The following is a 6,548-nucleotide window of genomic DNA, read 5'->3' on the forward strand; positions in this document are numbered from 1 at the left end:
TCCGGACTCTCCTTGGCGTGGAAGACAAGCTTGGCGATCCGGATATTATATTTCGTTCCTTGTAACCGACTCCATGTAAACCCTAGCCCTCTCCAGTGTCTATATAAACCGGAAGTTTGGTCCTTAGAGGGACGATCACAATCATAATCATCATAGGCTAGCTTCTAGGGTTTAGCCTCTACGATCTCGTGGTAGATTAACTCTTGTACTACTCATATCATCAATATCAATCAAGCAGGAAGTAGGGTTTTACCTCCGTCAAGAGGGCCCGAACCTGGGTAAACATTGTGTTCCTTGCCTCCTGTTACCATTAGCCTAAGACGCACAGATCGGGACCCCCTACCCAAGATCTGCCGGGTTTGACACCGACACCGCCGCCCTCCTTGTCCAATTCGGACTTGGGGGGGGGGGGAGCGGCGCGAGGCTGCCCCTTGGCTGCCACTCCTCTTCCACCACTTGGGCCCATGAGGCCCATTAACCTCCGGGGGGTTCCGGTAACCCCCCAGTACTCCGGTATATATCTGATAACCCCCGGAACCATTCCGGTGTCTGAATATAGTCGTCCAATATATCAATCTTCATGTCTCGACCATTTAGAGACTCCTTGTCATGTCCCTGATCATATCCGAGACTCCGAACTACCTTCGGTACATCAAAACATATAAACTCATAATATAACCGTCATCTAACTTTAAGCATGCGGACCCTACGGGTTCGAGAACTATGTAGACATGACCGAGACACGTCTCCGGTCAATAACTAGTAGCGGAACCTGGATGCTCATATTGGCTCCCACATATTCTACGAAGATCTTTATCGGTCAAACCGCATAACAACATACCTTGTTCCCTTTGTCATCGGTATGTTACTTGCCCGAGATTCGATCGTCGGTATCTCAATACCTAGTTCAATCTCGTTACCGGCAAGTCTCTTTACTCGTTACGTAATGCATCATCCCGTAACTAACTCATTAGCTACATTGCTTGCAAGGCTTATAGTGATGTGCATTACCGAGAGGGCCCAGAGATACCTCTCCAACAATTGGAGTGACACATCCTAATCTCGAAATACGTCAACTCAACAAGTACCTTCGGAGACACTTGTAGAGCACCTTTATAATCACCCAGTTACGTTGTGATGTTTGGTAGCACACAAAGTGTTCCTCCGATAAACGGGACTTACATAATCTCATAGTCATAGGAACATGTATAAGTCATGAAGAAAGCAATAGCAACTTACTAAACGATCAAGTGCTAAGCTAATGGAATGGGTCAAGCAATCACATCATTCTCCTAATGATGTGATCCCGTTAATCAAATGACAACTCATGTCTATGGTTAGGAAACGTAACCATCTTTGATTCATGAGCTAGTCAAGTAGAGGCATACTAGTGACACTCTGTTTGTCTATGTATTCACACATGTATTATGTTTCCGGGTAATACAATTCTAGCATGAATAATAAACATTTATCATGATATGAGGAAATAAATAATAACTTTATTATTGCCTCTAGGGCATATTTCCTTCAGTCTCCCACTTGCACTAGAGTCAATAATCTAGATTACACAATAATGATTCTAACACCCATGGAGCCTTGGTGCTGATCATGTTTTGCTCCTGCAAGAGGCTTAGTCAACGGGTCTGCAACATTCAGATCCGTATGTATCTTGCAAATCTCTATGTCTCCCACCTGGACTTGGTCCCATATGGAATTGAAGCGTCTCTTGACGTGCTTCGTTCTCTTGTGAAATCTGGATTCCTTTGCCAAGGAAATTGCACCACTATTGTCACAAAAGATTTTCATTGGACCCGATGCACTAGGTATGACACCTAGATCGGATATGAACTCCTTCATGCAGACTCCTTCATTTGCTGCTTCCGAAGCAGCTATGTACTCTGCTTCACATGTAGATCCCGCCACGACGCTTTGTTTAGAACTGCATCAACTGACAGCTCCATCGTTCAATATAAACACGTATCCGGTTTGCGATTTAGAATCGTCCGGATCAGTGTCAAAGCTTGCATCGACGTAACCATTTATGACTAGCTCTTTGTCACCTCCATAAACGAGAAACATATCCTTAGTCCTTTTCAGGTATTTCAAGATGTTCTTGACCGTTGTCCAGTGATCCACTCCTGGATTACTTTGGTACCTCCCTGCTAAACTAATAGCAAGGCACACATCAGGTCTGGTACATAGCATTGTATACATGATAGAGCCTATGGCTGAAGCACATGGAAAATCTTTCATTTTCTCTCTATCTTCTGCAGTGATCGGGCATTGAGTCTGACTCAATTTCACACCTTGTATTACAGGCAAGAACCCTTTCTTTGCTTGATCCATTTTGAACTTCTTCAAAACTTTATCAAGGTATGTATTTTGTGAAAGTCCAATTAAGCATCTTGATCTATCTCTATAGATCTTGATGCCCAATATATAAGCAGCTTCACCGAGGTCTTTCATTGAAAAACTTTTATTCAAGTATCCTTTTATGCTCTCTAGAAATTCTATACCATTTCCAATCAATAATATGTTGTCCACATATAATATTAGAAATTCTATAGAGCTCCCACTCACTTTCTTGTAAATACAGGATTCTCCAAAAGTCTGTATAAAACCATATGCTTTGATCACACTATAAAAGCGTTTATTCCAACTCCGAGAGGCTTGCACCAGTCCATAAATGTGGAGCTAGCACACTTTGTTAGCACCCTTTGGACCGACAAAACATTCTGGTTGCATCATATACAACTCTTCTTCCAAAAATCCATTCAGGAATGCAATTTTGACATCCATTTGCCAAATTTCATAATCATAAAATGCGGCAATTGCTAACATGATTCGGACAGACTTAAGCATCACAACGGGTGAGAAAGTCTCATCGTAGTCAACCCCTTGAACTTGTCGAAAACCCTTTGCAACAAGTCGAGCTTTGTAGACAGTAACATTACCATCAGCGTCAGTCTTCTTCTTGAAAATCCATTTATTCTCGATGGCTTGCCGATCATCAGGCAAGTCAACCAAAGTCCATACTTTGTTCCCATACATGGATCCCATCTCAGATTTCATGGCCTCAAGCCATTTTGCGGAATCTGGGCTCATCATCGCTTCCTCATAGTTCGTAGGTTCGCCGTGGTCAAGTAACATGACTTCCAGAATAGGATTACCGTACCACTCTGGTGCGGATCTTACTCTGGTTGACCTAAGAGGTTCGGTAGTAACTTGATCTGAAGTTTCATGATCAATATCATTAGCTTCCTCACTAATTGGTGTAGTCATCACAGGAACCGGTTTCTGTGATGAACTATTTTCCAATAAAGGAGCAGGTACAGTTACCTCATCAAGTTCTACTTTCCTCCCACTCACTTCTTTCGAGAGAAACTCCTTCTCTAGAAAGGATCCATTCTTGGCAACGAATGTCTTGCCTTCGGATCTGTGATAGAAGGTGTACCCAACAGTTTCCTTTGGGTATCCTATGAAGACACATTTCTCCGATTTGGGTTTGAGCTTATCAGGTTGAAGCTTTTTCACATAAGCATCGCAGCCCCAAACTTTAAGAAATGACAACTTTGGTTTCTTGCCAAACCACGGTTCAAAAGGCGTCTTCTCAACGGATTTTGATGGTGCCCTATTTAACGTCAATGCAGTCATCTCTAAAGCATAACTCCAAAATGATAGCGGTAAATCAGTAAGAGACATCATAGATCGCACCATATCTAGTAAAGTACGATTATGACTTTTGGACTCACCATTACGCTGTGGTGTTCCAGGTGGCGTGAGTTGCGAAACTATTCCGCATTGTTTCAAATCTAGACAAACTCGTAACTCAAATATTCTCCTTCATGATCAGATCGTAGAAACTTTATTTTCTTGTTACGATGATTTTCCACTTCACTCTGAATTCTTTGAACTTTTCAAATGTTTCAGACTTATGTTTCATTAAGTAGATATACCCATATCTGCTTAAATCATCTGTGAAGGTGAGAAAATAACGATACCCGCCACGAGCCTCAACATTCATTGGACCACATACATCAGTATGTATGATCTCCAACAAATCAGTTGCTCGCTCCATAGTTCTGGAGAACGGCGTTTTAGTCATCTTCCCCATGAGGCATGGTTGGCAAGTACCAAGTGATTCATAATCAAGTGGTTCCAAAAGTCCATCAGTATGGAGTTTCTTCATGCGCTTTACATCAATATGACCCAAACGGCAGTGCCACAAATAAGTTGCACTATCATTATCAACTCTGCATCTTTTGGCTTCAACATTATGAATATGTGTATCACTACTATCGAGATTCATCAAAAATAGATCACTCTTCAAGGGTGCATGACCATAAAAGATATTACTCATATAAATAGAACAACCATTATTCTCAGATTTTAATGAATAACCGTCTCGCATCAAACAAGATCCTGATATAATGTTCATGCTCAACGCTGGCACCAAATAACAATTATTTAGGTCTAAAACTAATCCCGAAGGTATATGTAGAGGTAGCGTACCGACGGCGATCACATCGACTTTGGAACCATTTCCCACGTGCATCATCACCTCGTCCTTAGCCAATGTCCGCTTAATCTGTAGTGCCTATTTCGAGTTGCAAATATTAGCAACAGAACCAGTATCAAATACCCAGGTGCTACTGCGAGCTCTGGTAAGGTACACATCAATAACATGTATATCACATATACCTTTGTTCACCTTGCCATCCTTCTTATCCGCCAAATACTTGGGGCAGCTCCGCTTCTAGTAACCAGTCTGCTTGCAGTAGAAGCACTCAGTTTCAGGCTTAGGTCCAGACTTGGGTTTCTTCTCTTGAGCAGCAACTTGTTTGCCGTTCTTCTTGGAGTTCCCCTTCTTCTTCCCTTTACCTTTTTTCTTGAAACTGGTGGTCTTATTGACCATCAACACTTGATGCTCCTTCTTGATTTCTACCTCCGCAACCTTTAGCATTGCGAAGAGCTCGGGAATTGTCTTGTACATCCCTTGCATATTATAGTTCATCACAAAGCTCTTGTAGCTTGGTGGCAGTGATTGAAGAATTCTATCAATGACACTATCATCAGGAAGATTAACTCCCAGTTGAATCAAGTGATAGCAATACCCAGACATTCTGAGTATATGTTCACTGACAGAACCATTCTCCTCCATCTTGCAGCTGTAGAACTTATTGGAGACTTCATATCTCTCAATCCGGGCATTTACTTGAAATATTAACTTCAACTCCTGGAACATCTCATACGCTCCATGACGTTCAAAACGTCATTGAAGTCCCGGTTCTAAGCCGTAAAGCATGGCAGACTGAACTATCGAGTAGTCATCAGCTTTGCTCTGCCAGACGTTCTTAACGTCGTCAGTTGCATCTGCAGTAGGCCTGGCACCCAGCGGTGCTTCCAGGGCGTAATTCTTCTGTGCAGCAATGAGGATAATCCTCAAGTTACGGACCCAGTCCGTGTAATTACTACCATCATCTTTCAACTTTGCTTTCTCAAGGAACGCATTAAAATTTAACGGAACAACAGCACGGGCCATCTATCTACAACAAACATAGACAAGCAAAATACTATCAGGTACTAAGTTCATGGTAAATTTAAGTTCAATTAATCATATTACTTAAGAACTCCCACTTAGATAGACATCCCTCTAATCATCTAAGTGATCACGTGATCCAAATCAACTAAACCATAACCAATCATCACGTGAAATGGAGTACTTTTCAATGGTGAACATCACTATGTTGATCATATCTACTATATGATTCACGCTCGACCTTTCGGTCTCAGTGTTCCGAGGCCATATCTGCATATGCTAGGCTCTTCAAGTTTAACCTGAGTATTCCGCGTGTGCAAAACTGGCTTGCACCCATTGTAGATGGACGTAGAGCTTATCACACCCGATCATCACGTGGTGTCTGGGCTCGACGAACTTTGGCAATGGTGCATACTCAGGGAGAACACTTTTATCTTGAAATTTAGTGAGAGATCATCTTATAATGCTACCGTCAATCAAAGCAAGATAAGATGCATAAAAGATAAACATCACATGCAATCAATATAAGTGATATGGTATGGCCATCATCATCTTGTGCTTGTGATCTCCATCTCCGAAGCACCGTTATGATCACCATTGTCACCGGCGCGACACCTTGATCTCCATCGTAGCATCGTTGTCGTGTCGCCAACTATTGCTTCTATGACTATCGCTACCGCTTAGTGATAAAGTAAAGCAATTACAGGGCGATTGCATTGCATACAATAAAGTGACAACTATATGGCTCCAGCCAGTTGCTGATAACTCAGTTACAAAACATGATCATCTCATACAATAAAATATAGCATCACGTCTTGACCATATCACATCACAACATGCCCTGCAAAAACAAGTTAGATGTCGTCTACTTTGTTGTTGCAAGTTTTACATGGCTGCTACGGGCTTAGCAAGAACCGTTCTTACCTACGCATCAAAACCACAACGATAGTTCGTCAAGTTAATGTTGTTTTAACCTTGTCAAGAACCGGGTGTAGCCACACTCGGTTCA

This window comes from Triticum dicoccoides, chromosome 5B (genome assembly GCF_002162155.2).
Source record: "Triticum dicoccoides isolate Atlit2015 ecotype Zavitan chromosome 5B, WEW_v2.0, whole genome shotgun sequence".
NCBI lineage: Eukaryota > Viridiplantae > Streptophyta > Magnoliopsida > Poales > Poaceae > Triticum > Triticum dicoccoides.